At 39.8% G+C, this 27456-nt stretch overlaps 1 non-coding gene across 1 annotated transcript; it reads right to left on the bottom strand.

The window, feature by feature from the left end:
* Positions 1-13184: 13184 nt before the first annotated feature.
* LOC141709808 (small nucleolar RNA R71) lies at positions 13185-13291 on the bottom strand. Its single transcript, XR_012570366.1, has one exon. It is a non-coding gene; the product is annotated as a small nucleolar RNA R71 (small nucleolar RNA).
* Positions 13292-27456: the final 14165 nt, after the last annotated feature.

The following is a 27456-nucleotide window of genomic DNA, read 5'->3' as shown; positions in this document are numbered from 1 at the left end:
GGTCTACCCCAGCTAGTAGCCTCTCACCATCTAAATGAAGTGTCTGGGTGGTGAGCATGGTTTCTTGAACCAAGTCACTTGATTTTTTTTGCACTTGAGAATTAGATTCAAGTGCAGTTGGAAGAGAAGAAATTTTAGAGATTAAGGAGTGTTGCTCAGATGTGAGTGTTGGTAGCTCCCCCTAAATGGATGAGGGAGCTTCAAAGGATGTGCTCTCACTGTGTGTGCCATCCTTATTCCTCTTACCATACACTTGAATTGCTTCAGGTGCAGGTTGTGCAGACTCTATACAAGGTGCATTGGGGTGAATGCTCTTTTTAATAGATACATGATAAGTGGCATTTTATACCACTTAGAACGTCCTAAAATGGCTTAAATTGGTGTCTTGAAATCAAGTATTTTGTGTATTTGATGCGTTTTTCTAGTGTTTATGCATTTTAGGGTTTTAGTTACATTTCGGGGGGGGGAATCATCAAGAATAAGCCTTGGAATGTGTTCACCATTGCGAGAGGAAAGAAACGGGCAGATTACGGCGAAGAAACGGAGCAAAATCAGATTTTTTTCCAGTAGAGGTCTGAGCGCCCGCTCAGCTATTATCTTAAGGTCTGGAAAAGTGGCTGATGCTAAAAAGGCAAAAGAAGTAGAAGCTGAAATTAGAGATGAAGAATCTAAGCAAAAGGAGAAAGCGACGGAACCAAGGAAGACTACTGTTGAACACACTCTGCCTGAGGCTAATACAGGGGAGAAACAGCTCTATCCTCCACCACCTTTTCCTAAGAGATTGCAGGAACAAAAGCTGGATAGACAGTTCGGGAAGTTTCCGGAGGTGTTCAAGAAACTTCACATCAATATACCTTTCGCTGAGGCTCTGGAACAAATGCCTAGTTATGCGAAGTTTATGAAGACTATTCTTTCAAGGAAGGTGAAACTGGATGACCTTGAAACCGTTGCTCTCACGGAAGAATGCAGCGCTGTTCTGCAGCAAAAGTTACCACCAAAACTGAAAGATCCAGGAAGCTTCACCATTCCTTGCACCATTGGCAATCTGACTTTTGACAAGTGCCTTTGTGATTTGGGAGCAAGCATTAATCTGATGCCGTTGTCGATCTTTAAAAAGCTGGATCTGCCTGATCCAAAACCCACATACATGTCGCTACAATTGGCTGACCGTTCCATTACTTACCCAAGGGGCATAGTTGAGGATGTGCTCGTCAAGGTGGATAAGCTCTTCTTTCCTGCAGATTTTGTTATTCTGGATTTTGAGGAAGATAAGAAGATTCCCATAATCTTGGGAAGGCCTTTCTTGGCTACTGGTCGTACCTTGATAGATGTGCAAAAAGGTGAACTTACTATGCGGGTCCAAGATCAGGATGTGACCTTCAACGTATTCAAGGCAATGAAATTCCCTACAGAAGATGAGGAGTGCTAAAAATTGGATGTGATTGATTCTGCGGTTACTTCGGAACTCGATCGCATGCTAATGTCTGATGCATTGGAAAAGGCCTTAGTGGGGGATTTTGACAGCGATGATGAAGATGGCAACGAGTAATTACAATATCTGAACGCTTCTCCCTAGAAGCGAAAGCTGGACATACCATTTGAATCTCTTGGTACTTCTGACCTTAAGAATGCTGAAGGGAAGCTCAAACCATCAATAGAGGAAGCACCTACCTTGGAGCTCAAGCCATTACCTGAACACTTGAGGTATGCTTTTTTAGGTGATTCATCTACGTTACCTGTTATTATTTCATCTGACCTTTCAGGTAGTGAGGAAGACAAGCTCTTAAGGATTTTGAGAGAATTCAAATCGGCTATAGGATGGACCATAGCAGACATCAAGGGGATAAGTCCTTCATATTGTATGCATAAAATTCTGCTAGAGGAAGGTAGTAAGCCAACTGTGGAACAGCAGCGAAGACTGAATCCCATCATGAAGGAAGTGGTGAAGAAAGAAATTCTGAAATGGCTGGATGCAGGCATCATTTATCCTATTTCTGACAGCTCGTGGGTGAGCCCCGTACAATGTGTACCTAAGAAAGGAGGTATCACTGTGGTCGCAAATGAAAAGAATGAGCTCATCCCTACTCGAACAGTTACAGGATGGAGAGTATGCATGGATTATAGAAAATTGAACAAAGCCACAAGGAAGGATCACTTCCCTCTTCCATTTATTGATCAGATGCTTGACAGATTGGCGGGTCATGAGTATTTTTGTCTTCTGGATGGTTATTCCGGGTATAATCAGATTTGTATTGCACCAGAGGATCAGGAAAAGACTACCTTCACTTGTCCATTTGGCACGTTTGCTTTTCGCAGAGTTTCATTTGGGTTATGTGGCGCCCCGGCCACTTTTCAGAGATGTATGATGGCTATATTCTCTGACATGATTGGAAATAACGTCAAAGTGTTCATGGATGACTTCTCCGTCTTTGGACACTCATATGATGAATGTTTGAATAATCTGTGCGCCGTACTCAAAAGATGCGTGGAAACTAATTTGGTGCTCAATTGGGAGAAATGTCATTTTATGGTGCGTGAAGGCATTATCCTTGGTCATAAGGTCTCTAGCAAGGGTCTGGAGGTGGACAAGGCCAAGGTGGGAGTCATTGAAAATCTTCCCCCACCTAATTCTGTGAAAGGAATCCGTAGTTTTCTTGGTCATGCGGGTTTTTATCGCTGATTCATCAAGGACTTTTCAAAGATATCTAAGCCGTTGTGCAATTTGCTTGAGAAAGATGTACCTTTCAAATTTGATGATGAATGTTTGGCAGCATTCGAGACTCTCAAGAGGAGTTTGATCACTGCACCAGTTATTACAGCACCGGATTGGACAGAACCGTTTGAGATGATGTGTGATGCGAGTGATTATGCGGTAGGTGCAGTTCTGGGACAGCGCAAGAAAAACCTCTTCCATGTGGTCTACTATGCGAGTAAGACTTTAAATGGTGCCCAATTGAACTACACCACTACTGAGAAGGAGCTTTTGGCTATAGTCTTTGGTTTTGAGAAATTTCGATCGTATCTACTTGGTACGAGAGTAACAGTATTCACTGATCATGCAGCTATTCGCTATCTAGTTTCCAAGAAGGATTCGAAGCCGAGACTCATTCGTTGGGTGCTTTTACTTCAGGAATTTGAGTTAGAGATCAAAGATAGAAAAGGTACTAAGAATCAAGTAGCTGACCATCTCTCTAGATTGGAGAATCCCGATTCTACTTCACAGGATAGGACGTTAATCAATGAATCATTTCCGGATGAGCAGTTGTTTGCAATTCAGGAGGAAGAACCATGGTTTGCAGATATTGTAAACTATCTCGTCAGCAATATAATGCCTCCTAATTTGACATCCGCTCAAAAGAAGAAGTTTCTGCATGAGGTGAAGTGGTATATGTGGGATGAACCATATTTGTTTAGACAGGGAGCTGACCAGATCATCAGGAGATGTATCCCATTCTGTGAGACGGAGGGGATATTACGAGACTGCCATTCCACAGTTTATGGTGGACACTATGGTGGTGAGAAGACGGCAGCTCGTATTCTGCAAGCAGGTTTTTTCTGGCCTACTTTGTTCAAGGATGCTCATCAGTTTGTTTTAAGGTGTGATCGTTGCCAAAGAGTGGGAAATTTGTCAAGGAAGGATGAGATGCCATTAAATGTGATGCTTGAAGTCGAGGTCTTTGATGTGTGGGGAATCGATTTCATGGGGCCTTTTATCTCATCTTGCAATAATCAGTACATCTTGCTGGCAGTCGATTATGTCTCAAAATAGGTCGAAGTTAAAGCTTTACCGACAAATGATGCAAAGGCAGTGCTAAATTTTCTTCATAAGCAAATTTTCACAAGGTTTGGAACACCTCGGGTAATCATAAGTGATGAAGGATCGCATTTTTACAACCGTAAGTTCACTTCTATGATGCAGCTTTATAATGTGAATCATCGAGTAGCTACTGCCTATCATCCGCAAACAAATGGTCAAGCGGAAGTGTCTAACAGAGAGATAAAGCGCATTCTAGAGAAGGTTGTTTGTCCGTCAAGGAAGGATTGGTCTTTAAAGCTCGATGAAGCTGTTTGGGCTTACAGAACAGCATATAAAACTCCACTTGGGATGTCACCGTTTCAGTTGGTGTACGGTAAGGGATGTCATCTACCTGCGGAGCTTGAGCATAAGGCCTACTGGGCATTGAAGAAGTTGAACCTGGATTTAGATGCAGCTGGTAAGAAAAGAACGCTTCAGCTTAATGAACTTGATGAATTTCGACTTCAAGCGTACGAGAATAACAAAATGTATAAGGAAAAGGTGAAGAGGTGGCACGATAGGAAGCTACATCCTAAGTTATTTGTGCCAGGGCAACAAGTTCTTTTATTCAACTCTCGGCTCCGACTTTTTCCTGGGAAGTTGAAATCAAGGTGGTCTGGACCTTTTATTGTCAAAACTGTGTTTCCACATGGAGCGGTGGAAATTTTTGAGAATGATCCGGACCAAGCATTCAAGGTTAACGGTCAGCGGTTGAAGCACTACTATGGGGACATGGCAAACCGAGAAGTGGTTAGTGCCATTTTGTTGACTACTTGAGAAGGGTACGAAACGTCAAGCTAATAACGAAAAAGAAGCGCTGCGTGGGAGGCAACCCATGAATTGTTGTTACAGGAACCCTTAGAAGTTAATAACCTATCCAAAAACACAAAAAAATCATAAAATAGGGGCTGAAAAAAAAAATTACAGTGACCCCCTGAGCGCCCGCTCAGCTTTGCTGAGCGACCGCGCAGCAAGCTGAGCCCCCGCTCAGCTTTGCTGAGCGACCGCTCAGTTTTGCTGAGCGACCGCTCAGGGGTCGAGTACCAGAATTTTTTTTACAGTTCAGGAAAAAAAAACATAAAAACAGTTTTAGCCCATAAACCCACGATTTGTTCCCACTACCCCATCATTTTACCCCTTAATTCCCAAACCCTAATCTAATCCACACCCTATATATACATACACATATCCTACATATCTCCCACAAAACTTCCTACACTTAAACCCTCTCACAAACATCAAAAATCAGTTCTTACACACTTTTATTCACGAATCAATGGCACCCAAGAGAGCACGCACTATTGACAGCAGCAGCACAGTTCCTACTGCTGATTCATCGAGGGGTATTGCTGCAAGGCCTCGGTTAACTGACAGAGCCGTGGAGGAGGAGTACACTAGGCTGTTGGGGAAGCCGATTCTGAAGGAGAGGGGGTTTTTACCATCGGGGAGGGATGGTGAGTTACTGCCCATGATTGCAGAGAAGGGGTGGATAGCTTTTTGTGAGTCACCCGAAGCGGTACCGATGAGCGTTATTCGCGAGTTCTACGCGAACGCGAAGGCCGAAAAGAATGGGTTTTCTGTGGTCCGTGGGCTGACGGTTGATTATCATCCTGCGGCGATTCGCCGTGTGATTGGACAGCGAGAGAGGAAGCCCGAGGAGGAGAACTGGAATGAAAAGACTGCTGAGGATTTTGACTTGGATTTGATTTGTGCGACTCTCTGTCGACCGGGCACAGTTTGGACCTTCAGGACCGGCACTAATGAGTATCGTCACTTTCCGGCGATCGCCATGAACAGGTATGCCCGTGCATGGAATGCATTTATTTGTGCTAATATTTTGCCTTCTTCGCATGCACACGAGGTCACAGTTGAGAGAGCACAGTTGTTGTGGGGAATTCTGAATGAGGAATACTATGTGGACCTTGGTGAGTTTATCTACCAAGGAATTCTGAAGTTTTTGAGGGGAGTGAAGCATATGAACATCCGTTATGCATCTACGGTTACGAAGCTATGCCGAGCAGTGGGAGTGAACTGGCCGGCTCATGAGCAGTTGCAGTTGCCAGCAGCTCCGATTGATTCTGGCACTCTGAATGGGATGCAGGAGTGGACCGGTGGTGAGCCTGAGGAGCATGGGCTGGGTTATCATCTTCCAGGAGGGCGTCCAGCACGAGGTGCTACTATGGCTAGGCCAGGGCGTGATGAGGCTGGTTCTTCGAGAGCTCAGGAGGGTGCTGGGATGGTTGATGCCCAGTATAGGAGGCTTTCACGGCGGATGGATGCCATGTATGAGACGCAGAGCAGGTTTGCTCAGGAGCCAACCCTTGCGTTAGGGACTGCTTTTCGAGGCCTTGGAGCTGATATCCAGTGGCCAGTTTTTGGTGAGGACTCTGCATACCCGCCGCCTGATACTCCACCCACTGAGGGTGATGATGATGATGACTCCGAGTAGGTATACCCTGTGTTCCTTTCTACTACTTTCACTGAGGACGGTGAAGATTTTTATTTTGGGGGTGGTAGTTAAGGAATATTATGTGTGTGTCATATAGTTGCATATTCATGATAGTTTAGTTCATATAGTTGCATAATTTATGCCATATAGTTTTTTTTATTATGAATGTCATGTAGCTCATGCATTTACCATAATCCCTTTTGTAATGATTTATCGACTGAATTGTGATATTGATGCGAGTGTAGTGATAGCATTAAAGTGATATTAAGTCGTGTAGGTTGATATGCATGCTAGAAACAATTGTAAGTCCACTAAGTCTTAGAGAATGCGTAAGGGCTAGATTGTTGTTATGATTTGGTTATTTTCAAGGTCAATCTACTTATTATGCTTAGAATTCGATTATAGGTTCTTAGTGATAAAGGCATGAAAAAGAAAAAAAAAATTGGAGAAAAAAATATGGAAGTTGTTGCTAGTTGTGGCTAGGCGTCAAATGGCTAGTAGCCGGCTCGCATATGGTGCGAGTAGTCTAGGGTTGAGCAAGATGGAGCGAAACGCACTTGCTCAGAAGTTATTAAAAAAAAAAAAATTAGTTTATGCATAATTGATCAAGAGTGTGCTCTTTGGTATTCGAGTTATTAAGTTCTTAGGGGACTTTGTGCCTAGTGACCTAAGACTTTTAGAGTCTGGGATCCGCTAACCTAACGCTCGTTACATGGATACCATTGTATAAGTCTTTTGTAGACCTCACTCATTGCACGGTCAAATAAGCATTTGAGTTGTAAATAAAAAGCACGATTCCGTAATAAGCTCCAGAGTTCTTGTAGTGTTGTATATCACTTTGTGCCTAGAATTTTTTATTCTTTGTATAATCGTAGGATTGCCTTGAGGATAGTCTAGTTATAGTAATTGGTCTAGTTCTGAAGCATATCTGTTAAGCATTTGCACACACCATGTTTCTGGCTGTATGTCGGTTTGCATGAGTTTATTGATCTTTAGTTGTCTAACTGCATTCGTTGAGATGTGGCAATTTGGTTGGTTAATTGTAGTAAGGGGGATCGCTACATTTTCATATAGATTGCATTCATGCATATTTTTATTTGTTTTTGAGTCTGTGACGCTTGAGGGCAAGCATCGATTTAAGTTTGGGGGTGTGATAAGTGGCATTTTATACCACTTAGAACGTCTTAAAATGGCTTAAATTGGTGTCTTGAAATCAAGTATTTTGTGTATTTGATGCGTTTTTCTAGTGTTTATGCATTTCAGGGTTTTAGTTGTATTTCGGGGGGGGGAATCATCAAGAATAAGCCTTGGCATGTGTTCACCATTGCGAGAGGAAAGAAATGGGCAGATTACGGCGAAGAAACGGAGCAAAATCAGATTTTTTTCCAGTAGAGGTCTGAGCGCCCGCTCAGCATTGCTGAGCGGCCGTGCAGCAAGCTGAGCTCCCGCTCAGCTATGCTGAGCGGCCGCGCAGGGTCGGGAAAAAAGACAAATTATTTTAGGACTTCTACTTCTGTTTGGTTTCCACTTCTATGTAATCTGAGTTTTATGGGACTATTATATAAGTAGATTTGAGACGTTTTCACAAGTGTGGATTAAAAAGAAGATTGTGTTTACGCAAGAAGCGAAGGAGATAAGGAAGAAGACCGATTTAGCACACCGCAACGAAGAGGAAGCATATCTTCTTGTGATTCTTGTTTCGTTGTAACATTGGATGCTAGTTTTCTTGCTTTGAACTTATTTACTCTTGTGATGTACTCTGTTTTAATATAATTAGTTTAGTTATTATTTTCTTGTGTTTGTTTATCATGATTTCATATGAACCCATGATGACGATAAGTTCTATTATGGGCTAATCGTGATTATGGGGTTGCAACGGATTTATTATGGAATTCTTTAGTTAATCGTTTAATACTTTAGTGTGTGATGATTGCATGATATCTAGTATTGGTTGTGCGTATTTGTCTTATGTGCGTCGCGAACATATAAGATAGGGTGTTAATCTCTTGTGAAGCGACGGTGGATCTTGAGATTTAGAACTTGCCATGCTAGCATAGGTTCATGTACGTTGTGCATGATTAGTGGGTAACTCTAACAGTTTTATTTGGCCTATGTAATCAAAAGGAATAACTTGTGCTTAAATCGTTGTGTTGTCAATTTCTGTAGACATATAGGAACTCAACATAATTGATGACTATTCAACTTCTATCTTAATTATGGATGCTTGGTAGAATGGTATTAGTACAATGAAAGTTGGCTTTTATCAGTTTCGTGTTATTCGATTAATATCATCAATGTCACATGCTAAAGGTAATAACAATGGCTATAGAAGGGAGTAATAATGAAGTTATGATCTCATGAGTGTTTTATTATTGATAAATTGAAGTGTTAGTTAAGTGATTAATTAACTAGTTAATTATAGTTAATATTTAATCAACAATTTTAAGTGTTAGTGTCTTAACATTGAGAAGTAATCATACATTGGTGAGTGAGTTTAATTAGACAATAATTTAGTCTGAGTCTCTGAGGGAACGAACTAGAAAATATTCTATATTACTTGCGAACGCGTATACTTGCGTGAATATTAGCGCGTGTTTTCGCCCTAACAATACACCATGTTGAGAAGATGCATCTGGAGTGTGTTTAGTTCCCATTTTTACAACTACACCCTGTTGGGAGGGTACAGAGGCTTCTTGAGTGGTCGGCTCAGATTTCTTACTCTTATTTGGTCTTTTGACCAAGGGTGACTCAGCTTCAATTTGGTCCTTACCACCCTCTTGCAAAACTGTCATAGTTACCCCATTTCTCTTCTTTTTACTCACCTCATCCTTTTGAGAGGATGAGGTGGTTGGTTTCCTAGCTTCTACAGGTTTTGAAGGAACAGGCTTAACATGTGTAGGTTCCTGTGGGTGTGCCTGTGTTTGTGCTTCCACAGGCTCAGGAACCATTCTTGCACTAGGTTGATTTCCACTACTTCTCATGTCTGGCATAGAATAAGGGTAAGTCTTAAACCTTTCAATCATGAAAGGTGTTAACTTAAGACTTATTGGAACCTTATTCTTAGTAAGAAATTATCCAAAAAAAAATGATTATGTGCTTACAATTGCCAATTAGTGTTCTGTTTACACCTTCTAGCATATGTATGTCATTAACTTTATAATTTAAAGCTGGCATATTAAATCTAGGCAGAAAGATCTCCTTACCTCTTGACTCCAATGGAATTTTGAGTCTGGTGCTTAGCTCCTCCAATATGTAGTGACCTACATTAATGTGTTTGTTGAGGGCTATTGAGTAGAATAGCTTTTGAACAATACTTGAAATGTTGTCAAATCCTGACTTTCTGCAAGTGAATGCCCTTATCACATAATCAAACAGGAATGACCATTCCCTCCTCAGATATTTTTTATTCATGCTGGCCATATTGATCCTCTCAGAGTAATTGATGAAGTCCATGAACTCATACAGCTCATCCTGAGTTGGAGCCTCCACCAGCTTGTCAGTAGGAATGCCCAAAGCCTTATTGGCATCGTCCTCAAGAATCTCCACCTGATGTCCCTTAATTATGCAGTTTATCACTATGGTTGCAGCTTGATTCTCATGCACGGCTGTCCTTATTGTTGATGTGTTCCAGAAATCCCCTAACACATCCAAATATAACACATGATTAAAAGTAAGAGCACCTACAAAGTAGGTTTCAGAAAGGAACTTGACAAAGCACTGAAAAACTTCAGGTGCTTGGTTTGCATCCAGAAATGCTAGAAAGTTGGTCTTCTTGGGGATGAAGGGTACGAGATTGTTGGCTGCCATTGATATGAGTATGAAGTTTAGTGGGTAAAAGAGATTTGTGAGAAAGGAGGAAAAATGAGAGAGAAATCGGTTTTAGATTGAAAGCTAGGTCACTTGAGATCTCGAAAGTTGTAAGTATGTATATGTATTGAGAAGTCTGGGTATCTATAGTAAAAGCAAATGACTTGTCGAGAACTCAGAAATAGACGTTTGGAATATTTCTATTGAGAAGTCATTTTAAGAAGTGAAAAACATATCGAGAAGTCATTTTAAATTACTCTTCTAGAGAACTAAAAATTGACTTATCGAGAAGTCAAATAAATACCCAGTTTGTCCAAAAAAATGAACTTAATTAATTCCAAATTATTATTTAAATAAATTCAAAATAAAATTAGAATAAATTTTCCAATAGTATTTTACCAAAATAATTTATTAAGTTAAATTATTTCAGTTCTGAGTTATTGAGAAGTCTAAACATTATACTTGTAGAGAACTCTGTGAATGAACACTACTAGAGAACTCTACAAGGACTTATTGATAAGTCATATTTAAGCCTATCGAGAAACTCGAGAAGTCAGTATATTGACTTATCGAGAACTCACTCAAGAAGTCTTAAAATGACTTGGCGAGAAGTCAATTAGACTTATCGAGAACTCAGTTTTCGATATACCTTTGAACAATATAGTTCTGCTTTGTGTTAATTTTACATATTAAATATGTAAATTAACAACTGAGCAGTTTACTTAGAATTTGAAAAATATTAAGTTAAATTTTAGGTTTTTGAAAATTAAATATGCAGAGATTTCTGAAATATTTATCATTCATATTTCAATTAATTTCTAATTTAAATCAAATTAATTTTGATTTACTAGAGATTAATTAGCTACAAAATATTAACTGAGTTTTTGCCTTAGGATGAAGAATTAAGCATTCCAATTTCACCTACAAGTCTAGTGAAAGTTGCTTCATCCAAAGGTATAGTAAAAATGTTAGTTAATTGTTTTTCTGTTGGATAAAAAATGAGCTCAATGGTATTTGATAAGTGGCATTTTACACCACTTAGAACGTCTTAAAATGGATTAAATTGGTGTCTTGAAATCAAGTATTTTGTGTATTTGATGCATTTTTCTAGTGTTTATGCATTTCAGGGTAATAGTTGCATTTCGGGGGAGGAATCATCAAGAATAAGCCTTGGCATGTGTTCACCATTGCGAGAGGAAAGGAATGGGCAGATTACGGCGAAGAAACGGAGCAAGCTTGGAATTTTTCCAGTAGGGTCCTGCACGCCCGCGCAGCAATGCTGAGCGGCCGCGCAGCAGCCTGCGCGCCCGCGCAGATATGCTGAGCGGCCGCGCAAGGTCGGGGAAAAAGCTGAATTATTTTAGACTTCTACTTCTGTGTGGCTTCCAACTTCTATGTAATCTGAGTTTTATGGGACTATTATATAGGTAGATTTGAGACGTTTTCATAGAGAGTATTAAGGAGATTATGTTTTAGATTGTGTTTTACGCAAGAAGCAAAGGAGATAAGGAAGAAGACCGATTTAGCACACCGCAATGAAGAGGAAGCATATATTCTTGTGATTCTTGTTTCGTTGTAACGTTGGATGCTAGTTTTCTTGCTTTGACTTATTTACTCTTGTGACGTACTCTGTTTTAATATAATTAGTGTAGTTATTATTTTCTTGTGTTGTTTGTCATGATTTCATATGAACCCATGATGGCGATAAGTTCTATTATGGGCTAATCGTGATCATGGGGTTACAACGGATTTATATGGAATTCTTTAGTTAATTGTTTAATACTTTAGTGTGTGATGATTGCATGATATCTAGTATTGGTTGTGCATATTCGTCTTATGTGCGTCGCGAACATATAAGATAGGGTGTTAATCTCTTGTGAAGCGACGGTGGATCTTGAGATTTAGAACTTGCCATGCTAGCATAGGTTCATGTACGTTGTGCATGATTAGTGGGTAACTCTAACAGTTTTATTTGCCCTATGTAATCAAAAGAAATAACTTGTGCTTAAATCTTTGTGTTGTCAATTTCTGTAGACATATAGGAACTCAATATAATTGATGACTATTCAACTTCTATCTTAATTGTGGATGTTTGGTAGAATGGTATTAGTACAATGAAAGTTGGCTTTTATCAGTTTTGTGTTATTCGATTAATATCATCACTGTCACATGCTAAAGGTAATAACAATGGCTATAGAAGGAAGTAATAATGAAGTTGTGATCTCATGAGTGTTTTATTATTGATAATTTGAAGTGTTAGTTAAGTGGTTAATTAAGTAGTTAATTATAGTTAATATTTGATCAACAATTTTAAGTGTTATTATCTTAACATTGAGAAGTAATCATACATTGATGAGTGAGTTTAATTAGACGATAAATTAGTCTGAGTCTCTGAGGGAACGAACTAGAAAGTATTCTATATTACTTGCGAACGCGTATACTTGCGTGAATATTAGCGCGTGTTTTCGCCCTAACAAGTTTTTGGCACCGCTGCCGGGGACTCGGCGTATTTGTTTATTTTATGTGCTTACCATCATTGGTCATTAGGACTCGGTGATTAGGACGTAATAGTTACTTACTCTTTTCGGTTGTGTTTCAGGTACTTTAGCAAGCGTTTATGCAAACTCGTTCTCGTGCTCGCAAGAGGACTTTAGATACAGCTGAAGAGACAGACGAAGTTCTTGATATTCCGGAGAAGTTAGATTTTGAGGATTCGGATTCAGGAGCTGAGCAGAAAGAACTAGTAAACATGGGAGATCGTATTGTTCAAGCTGATCCAGCTCTTATGGATTTTTCTCGACCTAAAATTGATGTTATTCAGTCAAGCATCCTTCATCCGGCTATTCAAGCTAACACCTTTGAAATCAAGTTCAGATGGTGCAGAATTCTGTTTCTTTTGGAGGAGCGGCAACTGAAGACCCCAACATGCACATAAGAAATTTTGTCGAGATCTGCAGCACTTTTAAGTATAATGGCGTGACTGATGAGGCTATCAAGTTGAGGCTTTTCCCATTCTCACTGAGGGATAAGGCTAAAGACTGGTTACATTCTGAACCAGCTGGGTCCATCACTACGTGGCAAGATCTTGCGCAAAAGTTTCTGGTGAAGTTTTATCCAATGGCAAAGACTGCTGCTATGAGGAGTGCTCTTACTCAGTTTGCGCAGCAACCTACAGAATCTATGTGCGAGGTTTGGGAACGCTACAAGGAAATGTTGAGAAAATGTCCACATCATGGAATGCCGGATTGGATGGTGATCACTGGTTTCTATAATGGTTTGGGGGCCCAATCTCGGCCGATGCTCGATGCAGCAGCTGGAGGCGCCTTATGGGCTAAAAGCTATACTGAGGCGTATAATCTTATAGAGACGATGGCTGCAAATGAGCATCAAAATCCAACTCAGAGGATGACGTCAGGAAAGGTAGCAGGTATTCTGGAAGTTGATGCAGCCACCGCTATTGCAGCCCAGCTCCAAGCGCTATCAATGAAGGTCGATTCTCTGGCTACGTATGGAGTTAATCAAATAGCTATGGTTTGTGAGCTTTGTAAAGGTTCTCATGCTACGGATCAGTGTTCTCTTGTCAACGAATCTGTTCAGTATGTGAATAATTATCAGCGACAACAGCAGCCTGTGCCAGCGACCTATCATCCTAATAACAGAAATCATCCAAATTTCAGCTGGGGGAATAATCAAAATGCGATTCATCCAACATATCAGCAAGGAGTGAGTAAACAGTTTAACCCACCTGGATTCCAGCAACCACAGCAGTATGCTACAAGGCAATCATATCCTCAACAGGGAAGTGCAGCTGCACCTACTAGTGCTGATTTTGAGGAACTTAAGCTGTTGTGCAAGAGTCAGGCGGTTTCTATCAAGACCTTGGAAAATCAAATCGGTCAATTAGCCAATGCAGTGCTCAATCATCAACCTGGCACTCTTCCCAGTGACACGGAAGTACCAGGCAGGAAGGAAGCTAAAGAGAAAGTCAAGGCTATTACCTTAAGGTCTGGAAAAGTAGCTGATGCTGAAAAGGCAAAAGAAGTCGAAGCTGAAGTTAGAGATGAAGAATCTAAGCAAAAGGAGAAAGCGGCGGAACCAAGGAAGACTACTGTTGAACACACTTTTCCTGAGGCTAATACAGGGGAGAAACAGCTCTATCCTCCACCACCTTTTCCTAAGAGATCGCAGCAACAAAAGCTGGATAGACAGTTTGGGAAGTTTCTGGAGGTGTTCAAGAAACTTCACATCAATATACCTTTCGCTGAGGCTCTGGAACAAATGCCTAGTTATGCGAAGTTCATAAAGACTATTCTTTCAAGGAAGGTGAAACTGGATGACCTTGAAATCGTTGCTCTCACGGAAGAATGCAGCGCTGTTCTGCAGCAAAAGTTACCGCCAAAACTGAAAGATCCAGGAAGCTTCACCATTCCTTGCACCATTGGCAATCTAACTTTTGACAAGTGCCTTTGTGATTTGGGAGCAAGCATTAATCTAATGCCTTTGTCGATCTTTAAAAAGCTGGATCTGCCTGATCCAAAACCCACATACATGTCGCTACAATTGGCTGACTGTTCCATTACTTACCCAAGGGGCATAGTTGAGGATGTGCTCGTCAAGGTGGATAAGCTCTTCTTTCCTGCAGATTTCGTTATTCTGGATTTTGAGGAAGATAAGAAGATTCCCATAATCTTGGGGAGGCCTTTCTTGGCTACTGGTCGTACCTTGATAGATGTGCAAAAAGGGGAACTTACTATGCGGGTCCAAGATCAGGATGTGACCTTCAACGTATTCAAGGCAATGAAATTCCCTACAGAAGATGAGGAGTGCTTAAAAGTGGATGTGATTGATTCTGCGGTTACTTCGGAACTCGAGCACATGCTAATGTCTGATGCATTGGAAAAGGCCTTAGTGGGGGAATTTGACAGTGATGATGAAGATAGCAACGAGCAATTACAATATCTGAACGCTTCTCCCTGGAAGCGAAAGCTGGACATACCATTTGAATCTCTTGGTACTTCTGACCTCAAGAACGCTGAAGGGAAGCTCAAAACATCAATAGAGGAAGCACCTACCTTGGAGCTCAAACCATTACCTGAACACTTGAGGTATGCTTTTTTAGGTGATTCATCTACGTTACCTGTTATTATTTCAGCTGACCTTTCAGGTAGTGAGGAAGACAAGCTCTTAAGGATTTTGAGAGAATTCAAATCGGCTATAGGATGGACCATAGCAGACATCAAGGGGATAAGTCCTTCATATTGTATGCATAAAATTCTGTTAGAGGAAGGTAGTAAGCCAACTGTGGAACAGCAGCGAAGACTGAACCCGATCATGAAGGAGGTGGTAAAGAAAGAAATTCTGAAATGGCTAGATGCAGGCATCATTTATCCTATTTCAGACAGCTCGTGGGTGAGCCCCGTACAATGTGTACCTAAGAAAGGAGGTATCACTGTGGTCGCAAATGAAAAGAATGAGCTCATCCCTACTCGAACAGTTACAGGATGGAGAGTATGCATGGATTATAGGAAATTGAACAAAGCCACAAGGAAGGATCACTTTCCTCTTTCATTTATTGATCAAATGCTTGACAGATTGGCGGGACATGAGTATTTTTGTCTTCTGGATGGTTATTCCGGGTATAATCAGATTTGTATTGCACCAGAGGATCAGGAAAAGACTACCTTCACTTGTCCATTTGGCACATTTGCTTTTCGTAGAGTTTCGTTTGGGTTATGTGGCGCCCCGGCCACCTTTCAGAGATGTATGATGGCTATATTCTCTGACATGATTGGAAATAACGTCGAAGTGTTCATGGATGACTTCTCCGTCTTTGGACACTCATATGATGAATGTTTGAATAATCTGTGCGCCGTACTCAAAAGATGCGTGGAAACTAATTTGGTGCTTAATTGGGAGAAATGTCATTTTATGGTGCGTGAAGGCATTATCCTTGGGCATAAGGTCTCTAGAAAGGGTCTGGAGGTGGACAAGGCCAAGGTGGGAGTCATTGAAAATCTTCCCCCACCCAATTCTGTGAAAGGAATCCGTAGTTTTCTTGGTCATGCGGGTTTTTATCGGCGATTCATCAAGGACTTTTCAAAGATATCTAAGCCGTTGTGCAATTTGCTTGAGAAAGATGTGCCTTTCAAATTTGATGATGAATGTTTGGCAGCATTTGAGACTCTCAAGAAGAGTTTGATCACTGCACCAGTTATTACAGCACCAGATTGGACAGAACCGTTTGAGATGATGTGTGATACGAGTGATTATGCGGTAGGTGCAGTTCTGGGACAGCGCAAGAAAAATATCTTCCATGTGGTCTACTATGCGAGTAAGACTTTAAATGGGGCCCAATTGAACTACACCACTACTGAGAAGGAGCTTTTGGCTATAGTCTTTGGCTTTGAGAAATTTCGATCTTATCTGCTTGGTACGAAAGTAACAGTATTCACTGATCATGCAGCTATTCGCTATCTGGTTTCTAAGAAGGATTCGAAGCCGAGACTCATTCGTTGGGTGCTTTTACTTCAGGAATTTGAGTTAGAGATCAAAGATAGAAAAGGTACTGAGAATCAAGTAGCTGACCATCTCTCTAGGTTGGAGAATCCCGATTCTACTTCACAAGATAGAACGTTAATCAATGAATCTTTTCCGGATGAGCAGTTGTTTGCAATTCAGGAGGAAGAACCATGGTTTGCAGATATTGTAAACTATCTCGTCAGCAATATAATGCCTCTTAATTTGACATCTGCTCAAAAGAAGAAGTTTTTGCATGAGGTGAAGTGGTATATGTGGGATGAACCATATTTGTTTAGACAGGGAGCTGACCAGATCATCAGGAAATGTATCCCGTTCTGTGAGACGGAGGGGATATTACGAGACTGCCATTCCACGGTTTATGGTGGACACTATGGAGGTGAGAAGACGGCAGCTCGTATTCTGCAAGCAGGTTTTTTCTGGCCTACTTTGTTCAAGGATGCTCATCAGTTTGTTTTAAGGTGTGATCGTTGCCAAAGAGTGGGAAATTTGTCAAGGAAGGATGAGATGCCATTAAATGTGATGCTTGAAGTCGAGGTCTTTGATGTGTGGGGAATCGATTTCATCGGGCCTTTTATCTCGTCTTGCAATAATCAGTACATCTTGCTGGCAGTCGATTATGTCTCAAAATGGGTGGAAGTTAAAGCTTTACCGACAAATGATGCAAAGGTAGTACTAAATTTTCTTCATAAGCAAATTTTCACAAGGTTTGGAACGCCTCGGGTAATCATAAGTGATGAAGGATCGCATTTTTGCAACCGTAAGTTCACTTCTATGATGCAGCGTTATAATGTGAATCATCGAGTATCTACTGCCTATCATCCGCAAACAAATGGTCAAGCGGAAGTGTCTAATAGAGAGATAAAGCGTATTCTAGAGAAGGTTGTTTGTCCGTCAAGGAAGGATTGGTCTTTAAAGCTCGATGAAGCTGTTTGGGCTTACAGAACAGCATACAAAACTCCACTTGGGATGTCACCGTTTCAGTTGGTGTACGGAAAGGGATGTCATCTACCGGCGGAGCTTGAGCATAAAGCCTACTGGGCATTGAAGAAATTGAACCTGGATTTAGATGCAGCTGGTAAGAAAAGAATGCTTCAGCTTAATGAACTTGATGAATTTCGACTTCAAGCGTACGAGAATAACAAAATGTATAAGGAAAAGGTGAAGAGGTGGCACGATAGGAAGCTACATCCTAAGTTATTTGTGCCAGGGCAACAAGTTCTGTTATTCAACTCTCGGCTCCGACTTTTTCCTGGGAAGTTGAAATCAAGATGGTCTGGACCTTTTATTGTCAAAACTGTGTTTCCACATGGAGCGGTGGAAATTTTTGAGAATGAGTCGGACCAAGCATTCAAGGTTAACGGTCAGCGGTTGAAGCACTACTATGGGGACATGGCAAACCGAGAGGTGGTTAGTGCCATTTTGTTGACTACTTGAGAAAGGTACGGAACGTCAAGCTAATGACGAAAAAGAAGCGCTGCGTGGGAGGCAACCCATGAATTGTTGTTACAGGAACCCTTAGAAGTTAATAACCTATCCAAAAACACAAAAAAATCAGAAAACAGGGGCTAAAAAAAAAATTCCAGAGACCCTCTGCGCGCCCGCGCAGCTATGCTGAGCGGCCGCGCAGCTTGCTGCGCGCCCGCGCAGATATGCTGAGCGGCCGCGCAAGGGTCGAGTTCCAGAATGTTTTTTTACAGTTCAGAAAAAAAAAAAAACATAAAAACAGTTGTAGCCCATAAACCCACGAATTATTCCCACTACCCCATCATTTTATCCCTTAATTCCCAAACCCTAATCTAATCCACACCCTATATACATACACCTATCCTACATATCTCTCACAAAACTTCCTACACTTAAACCCTCTCACAAACATCAAAAATCAGTTCTTACACACTTTTATTCACGAATCAATGGCACCCAAGAGAGCACGCACTATTGACAGCAGCAGCACAGTTCATACTGCTGATTCATCGAGGGGTACTGCTGCAAGACCTCGGTTAACTGACAGAGCTGCGGAGGAGGAGTACACTAGGCTGTTGGGGAAGCCGATTCTGAAAGAGAGGGGGTTTTTACCATCAGGGAGGGATGGTGAGTTGTTGCCCATGATTGCAGAGAAGGGGTGGATAGCTTTTTGTGAGTCACCCAAAGCAGTACCGATGAGCGTTGTTCGCGAGTTCTACGCGAACGCGAAGGCTGAAAAGAATGGGTTTTCTGTAGTCCGTGGGCTAACAGTTGATTATCATCCTGCGGCGATTCGCCGTGTGATTGGACAGCGAGAGAGGAAGCCCGAGGAGGAAAACTGGAATGAAAAGACTGCTGAGGATTTTGACTTGGATTTGATTTGTGCGACTCTCTGTCGACCGGGCACAGTTTGGAACCGCAGTCCAGCCAATAATGAGTATCGTCACTTTCCGGCGATCGCCATGAACAGGTATGCCCGTGCATGGAATGCATTTATATGTGCTAATATTTTGCCTTCTTCACATGCACACGAGGTCACAGTTGAGAGAGCACAGTTGTTGTGGGGAATTCTGCATGACGAGTACTATGTGGACCTTGGTGAGTTTATCTACCAGAGAATTCTGAAGTTTTTGAGGGGAGCGAAGCATATGAACATCCCTTATGCATCCACGGTTACGAAGCTATGTCGAGCAGTAGGAGTGAACTGGCCGGCTCATGAGCTTAGGAGCTCACCCTTGCATTAGGGACTGCTTTTCGAGGCCTTGAAGCTGATATCCAGTGGCCAGTTTTTGGTGAGGACTCTGCATACCCGCCGCCTGATACTCCACCCACTGAGGGTGATGATGATGATGACTCCGAGTAGGTATACCCTGTGTTCCTTTCTACTACTTTCACTGAGGACAGTGAAGATTTTTAGTTTGAGGGTGGTAGTTAAGGAATATTGTGTGTGTGTCATTTAGTTGCATATTCATGATAGTTTAGTTCATATAGTTGCATAATTTATGCCATATAGTTTTTTTTTTATGAATGTCATGTAGCTCATGCATTTACTATGATCCCTTTTGCAATGATTTATCGACTGAATTGTGATATTGATGCGAGTGTAGTGATAGCATTAAAGTGATATTAAGTTGTGTAGGTTGATATGCATGCTAGAAACAATTGTAAGTCCACTAAGTCTTAAAGAAGGCGTAAGGGCTAGATTGTTGTTATGATTTGGTTGTTTTCAAGGTCAATCTATTTATTATGCTTAGAATTCGATTTTAAGTTCTTAGTGATAAAAACATGAAAAAGAAAAATTTTTGGAGAAAAAAATATGGAAGTTGTTGCTAGTTGTGGCTAGGCGTCAAATGGCTAGTAGCCGGCTCGCTTATGTTGCGAGTAGTCTAGGGTTGAGTAAGATGGAGCGAAACGCACTTGCTCAGAAGTTATAAAAAAAAAAAAATTGCATAATTGATCAAGAGTGGGCTCTTTGGTATTCGAGTTATTAAGTTCTTAGGGGACTTTGTGCCTAGTGACCTAAGGCTTTTAGAGTCTGGGATCCGCTAACCTAACGCTCGTTACATGGATACCATTGTATAAGTCTTTTGTGGACCTCACTCATTGCACGGTCAAATAAGCATTTGAGTTGTAAATAAAAAGCACGATTCCGTAGTAAGCTCCAGAGTTCTTGTAGTGTTGTATATCACTTTGTGCCTAGAATTTTTTATTCTTTGTATAATCGTAGGATTGCCTTGAAGATAGTCTAGTCATAGTAATTGGTCTAGTTCCGAAGCATATCTGTTAACATTTGCGCACACCACGTTTCTGGCTGTATGTCCGTTTGCATGAGTTTATTGATCTTTAGTTGTCTAACTGCATTCGTTGAGAGGTAACAATTTGGTTGGTTAATTATAGTAAGGGGGATCGTTGCATTTTCATATAGATTGCATTCATGCATATTTATATTTGTTTTTGAGTCTGTGACGCTTGAGGACAAGCATCGATTTAAGTTTGGGGGTGTGATAAGTGGCATTTTACACCACTTAGAACGTCTTAAAATGGCTTAAATTGGTGTCTTGAAATCAAGTATTTTGTGTATTTGATGCGTTTTTCTAGTGTTTATGCATTTCAGGGTAATAGTTGCATTTCGGGGGAGGAATCATCAAGAATAAGCCTTGGCATGTGTTCACCATTGCGAGAGGAAAGGAATGGGCAGATTACGGCGAAGAAACGGAGCAAGCTTGGAATTTTTCCAGTAGGGTCCTGCGCGCCCGCGCAGCAATGCTGAGCGACCGCGCAGCAGCCTGCGCGCCCGCGCAGATATGCTGAGCGGCCGCGCAAGGTCGGGGAAAAAGCTGAATTATTTTAGACTTCTACTTCTGTGTGGCTTCCAACTTCTATGTAATCTGAGTTTTATGGGACTATTATATAGGTAGATTTGAGACGTTTTCATAGAGAGTATTAAGGAGATTATGTTTTAGATTGTGTTTTACGCAAGAAGCAAAGGAGATAAGGAAGAAGACCGATTTAGCACACCGCAACGAAGAGGAAGCATATATTCTTGTAATTCTTGTTTCGTTGTAACGTTGGATGCTAGTTTTCTTGCTTTGACTTATTTACTCTTGTGACGTACTCTGTTTTAATATAATTAGTGTAGTTATTATTTTCTTGTGTTGTTTGTCATGATTTCATATGAACCCATGATGGCGATAAGTTCTATTATGGGCTAATCGTGATCATGGGGTTACAACGGATTTATTATTGAATTCTTTAGTTAATTGTTTAATACTTTAGTATGTGATGATTGCATGATATCTAGTATTGGTTGTGCATATTCGTCTTATGTGCGTCGCGAACATATAAGATAGGGTGTTAATCTCTTGTGAAGCGACGGTGGATCTTGAGATTTAGAACTTGCCATGCTAGCATAGGTTCATGTACATTGTGCATGATTAGTGGGTAACTCTAACAGTTTTATTTGCCCTATGTATTCAAAAGAAATAACTTGTGCTTAAATCGTTGTGTTGTCAATTTCTGTAGACATATAGGAACTCAACATAATTGATGACTATTCAACTTCTATCTTAATTGTGGATGTTTGGTAGAATGGTATTAGTACAATGAAAGTTGGCTTTTATCAGTTTTGTGTTATTCGATTAATATCATCACTGTCACATGCTAAAGGTAATAACAATGGCTATAGAAGGAAGTAATAATGAAGTTGTGATCTCATGAGTGTTTTATTATTGATAATTTGAAGTGTTAGTTAAGTGGTTAATTAAGTAGTTAATTATAGTTAATATTTGATCAACAATTTTAAGTATTATTATCTTAACATTGAGAAGTAATCATACATTGGTGAGTGAGTTTAATTAGACAATAAATTAGTCTGAGTCTCTTAGGGAACAAACTAGAAAGTATTCTATATTACTTGCGAACGCATATACTTGCGTGAATATTAGCGCGTGTTTTCGCCCTAACAGTATCATTTCTAGCATGCTCTCTAATAAATTGGTACCTTACATCAATGTGATTTGTTCTAGAATGATTAACTGGATTAGCCACTATAACTATAGCACTTGTATTGTCACACGTGATAGAAATTTTGTGTAACACTGGGCCATAATCCATTAGATGATTTCTAATCTAAAGCACTTGAGCACAACAACTTCCTGCAGCTATGTATTCAGCCTCTGCTGTAGAAGTTGATACAAATTGTTGTTTCTTGCTATACCATGATACAAATCTTTGTCCAAGAAATTGACAGGTTCCACTAGTACTCTTTCTGTCAACCCTGCATCCAGTAAAATCTGTATCTGTGTAGCCAACCGCTTCAAAACCAGTTCCCTTAGGATACCATATCCCAAATTTGGAGTCCCCTTCAAATATCTGAAAATCCTCTTCACAGCCATCAAATGTGATTCTTTTGGATTGGCTTGAAATCTTGCACATAGACATGTTGTAAATATGATGTTTGGTCTACTTGCAGTTAAGTAAAGCAATGATCCAATCAATCCCTCTATAGCTTGAAATATCTAAACTCTTGCCTTTTCTATCTTCATCCAACTTTGTTGCTGTAGACGTAGGTGTAGAAGCAGGTGAACAATCAACCATACCAAACTTTTTCAATAGGTCCTTGACATACTTAGTTTGGCTGATGAAGATCCCATCACTTCTTTGACTGACTTGTAGTCCAAGAAAGTAACTTAGTTCCCCCATCATACTCATTTCATATTCACTCTGTATAAGCTTAGAAAATATTTAGCAAAGCTTTTCATTTGTTGAACCAAAGATAATATCATCCACATAGATCTGAATTAGGATCATAGCTTCCCCATGTTTCTTATAGAAAAAAGTCTTTTCTATAGTACCTCTAGTAAAACCATGCTTCAGTAGAAATTCTGACAATGTATCATACCAAGTTCTAGGTGCCTGCTTTAGTCCATATGGAGCCTTAAGTAACTTGTACACAAAATTTGGAAATTCTGGATCTTCAAAGCTAGGTGGTTGTTGCACATAAACTTATTCTTCTAACTCACCATTTAAGAAGGCACTTTTCACATCCATTTGATACAATTTGAAATTTGAATGTGCTGCAAATGCTAGGAAAATCCTTATTGCTTCAATTCTTGCAACTGGAGCAAAAGTTTCATCATAATCAATTCCTTCTTCTTGTGAGTAGCCTTTTGCAACCAATCTTGCTTTGTTTCTGGTAACTATACCATTTCCATCCATCTTGTTCCTGAACACCCATTTTTTCCAATAATACTTCTATTCTTTGGGGCAGGAACTAACTCCCAAACTTTGTTCCTTTCAAACTGATTATGCTCTTTTGGCTTTGCAGATATCCAATCAGGGTCCATTAAAGCTTCTTCAGTTTTCTTGGGTTCTATTTGAGATAGAAAGCATGCATGTAGGCACTCATTAGCAGTTGCACTTCTAGTTCTCACACCAGTAGTAGGATCACCAATAATTGCTTCTCTAGTGTGACTTATATCCCACTTCCTTGATGAGTTTGTTGACTTGTGCCTTCATCATTCTCTTCATCATTGGTATGACTGCTAGATCATTCTTCTCTTTCTCCCCCTGAGTTTGTGCTATCAAACTCAGGTGTTTGAGATGAACTTCCATTCCCATGATTTTGTTGTTCAGTAATCTCTCCATTCAACATCTGTTGTGCACTGACTTCATCTTCACCATTGAAATCACTATCAATGTTGAGGTTTTCAAATACAAGGGCTTCAGCTTCATTTTCATCAAGGCATTCTAAGCCTGGACACTTGTCATCATCAAAAGTCACATATGTGTTTTCCATAATCTTCTTTTGATTTATCACATAGACCTTGTAAGCAGTTCTCTCCAATGAATATCCCAGAAAAATTGCTTTAAAGACTTTTGAGTTAAATTTTCCCACATATTTAGAGTTGTCTTTCAAAATGTAACACTTGCTTCTAAACACATGAAGATGCTTTACAGTAGGCTTTTTTTAGACATGATTGAGTAAGGTGATTTGTCATGTTCCTTGTTAATGAGATATTTGTTCTGAGTGTAACATGCAGTGTTAACAGCCTCTTCCCAGAAACTTATTGGCAACTTGGCATCTAGCAGCATTATTCTAGCAGCTTCATGTTAGGCACAAAACACGCGCTAATAATTTACGCAAGTATACGTGTTCGCAAGTAATATAGAATAATTTCTAGTTCGTTTCCACAGAGACTCAGACTAATTATGTTCAATTAACACTCACTCACCAATGTATGATTACTTCTCAATGTCAAGATAATAACACGTAGAATTGATTAACTAATTATTAACTATAATTAACTACGAGAATTAAACACTTAATTGATACTTGAATTAACAATATTAAACACACATGAGATCATAACTTCATTACTACTTCCTTCAATAGTTATTTTTATTACCCTTAGCATGTAACGGTGATGATATTAATCGAACAACACGAAACTGATAAAAGCCAACTTTCGTTGTACTAATACCATTCTACCAAACATCCACAATTAAGATAGAAGTTGAATAGGCATCAATTAAGTTGAGACCCTATATGTCTACAGAATTTGACAACATAACGATTTAAGAATGAGTTATTCCTTATGATTACACAGGGTAAGTAAAATGGTTAGAGTTACCCACTAATCATGCATACACATACATGAACCTATGCTAGCATGGCTAGTCCTAAACCTCAAGATCCACTGTCGCTTCACAAGAGATTAACACCCTATATTATATGTTCGCGACGCACATAAGACGAATAAGCACAACCAATACTAGATATCATACAATCATCACACACTAAGGTATTAAACAACTAACTAAAGAATTCCATAGTAAATCCGTTACGACCCCATGATCACGATTAGCCCATGATTGAACTCATCATCACCATGGGTTCATATGAAAACATGATAATAACACACGAGAATAACTAATAAAAATACTTATTAAAACCAGAGTACGTCACAAGAGTAATAAGGTTCAAAGTAAAAAAAACTAGCATCCACTGATACAACGAATAAAAGAATCACAAGAAAACTATGCTTCCTTTTCTTTGTTGCGATGTGCTAAAACGGTCTTCTTTCTTCTCTCCTTGCTCCTCGATTGATAACACGATTCTCTACACGTGAAACGTCTCTGAAAACTACTTATATATCTCAAAAGTCGGAAGTCCGACAGAATCAGGAGTCTAGTAATCAGTATCTTATTTTACGACCCTGAGCGGCCGCCCAGCAATCCTGAGCGGGTGCCCAGCTTCCTGAGCGGCCGCCCAGCTAGGCTGAGCAGGCGCCCTGCACCTCCCTTGAAAATTTATTAATTTGCTCCCATTTTCTGCTGCATTCTGCTCCTAACTTCCCACTTCCAATGCCAAGCACATACTTAGGCTTATTCCTGATGAAATCTCCCCTCAAACACAAGTAATACCCTGAAATGCACAAACACTAGAAAAACGCATCAAATACATAAAATACTTGATTTCAAGACATCAATTCAAGCCATTATAAAACGTTCTAAGTGGTATAAATGCCACTTATCACTCCAACTAATGTTCTGTTCTTTCTTTCAACTACACCATTTTGTTAAGGTGTTCTAACAGCTGAAAATTCTTGAACAATGCCATTACTTTTACAGAATCACTCAATGTTGTATTCATGAATTATGTTCCATTATCACTTCTCAAACTTTTTACACAATTGTGATCATCAGCCTATTTTTCTATCTTCTTGATGTGCTCAATTATGATCTGTGGAGTTTCATCCTTAGAGTGCATGAACTCTATCCAAGTATATCTTGAGAAATCATCCACCATCACAAGTGTATATTTGTTCCTTGAAATTGATAAGACATTTACTAGCCCAAACAAGTCCATGTGAATAAGTTGCAATGGTGCACTTATAGAATTCACAGTTTTTGACTTGTGACTTGATCTTTTCATTTTTCCTTTCTGACAAGCTTCACAAACTTCAACTTGAGCAAACTCCAGTTTAGGCATGTCTCTTACTAACTCCTGTTTGACCAAGCTGTTAATTGCCTTGAAATTCAAGTGAGATAATTTCTTCTGATGCCTTGGTGTAGAAGCAACAAATTCCATCCTTATTTGTTGAGTCCAAGTCTGCAACAAACAAGCTGCCTTTCCTTGCTCCTTTCAGAGCAACTTAACCAGTTTTCTTGCTGATAAAATTGCATTCTTCTTTCTTGAATAAGACTTCAAAGCCTTTGTCTGCAAATATTAACACTGAGAAGATTCACTTCAAGACCAGCTATCAGTGCTATATCACCAATGACAATATTTTCAGAAACAATCTTGCCATATCCCATTGTGAATTATTTGTTATTGTCTCCAAAGATCACCAATGGGCCAACCTTCTCCTCAAACTGTGATATAGCAGGGATGTTGTGTATATGTTGTGTACTTGATGATTTCATTAACAAAACACTTTGGTAGACTTCACTTAGTGAAAAATGTAGCACTCGACGGATAAGGATTATAGTCCCGACGTATGACTCAATATAGTCCCGACGGATGATGTTTTATTATCCATCGAGTGAGTAGCTCATGTAACAATAAGTCTGTAGCACATTTCTGCATACACATTGTTTAGATTCTATAAGTAGCACTCAAGTCATGTTGACTTTAACTAGATATGCAGAATAGGTTAATTAATTGTACATAGATGATGTCTTGTAATCCTGCATAAATGAAATGAAGTCAAGTCTCAGATTGCTACCCGACGGATAAACAATAATGTCATTCGACGGATGATCAACTAGACAACCCTACGGATGATCATGAACTCGACGGATGATCATGAACCCGACGGATAAAGAATTCAAATATATATTGACAGTGACAACACAGTCACATGCGTCGAGTGTATGTAAATGGAATGCGGAAGCCTATTCAACTGGGTTTTAGAAAACAAAGAAGCATTGCCATTTCTATGCTATTATGAAGATATTCAAAGATGCTGGAATAGAGTAATGAAGGAGCATAGTATTAGACTTGATAGTTTTTGTTTTATTATCTTGTCTTATTGCTTTGTAATCTTGGTGATATATACACCAAGAAGCAGCAAATAGAACAACAAACTAAGCAACCAAGAGAGAAACATTTGTAAGCTGTATTCTCACTATTTCTCTTTATTCTTAGTTGTTCATTTGTAAGCAGCTGTGAGCTAATTGCTACACAGAGTTCTCTTGATATATTAAATATCTCTGGTGGATACATTCAAATCCACCAGAAAGTTTTTAAAGACTTGTGTTTTTAATTACTTGTGTTTTGATTCATTTCAAGTTATTATTCCGCACTCTACAAATCATTGACACTGATATATATATATATATATATTTAAGTTAGAACAATTTTATTTGTTAAAAAGTTTCAAGAATTCCATTCAAC

The sequence above is a fragment of the Apium graveolens genome, chromosome 2, assembly GCF_009905375.1.
Source record: "Apium graveolens cultivar Ventura chromosome 2, ASM990537v1, whole genome shotgun sequence".
NCBI classification, from domain to species: Eukaryota; Viridiplantae; Streptophyta; class Magnoliopsida; order Apiales; family Apiaceae; genus Apium; species Apium graveolens.
This window is presented reverse-complemented; position numbering and strand designations above follow the sequence as displayed.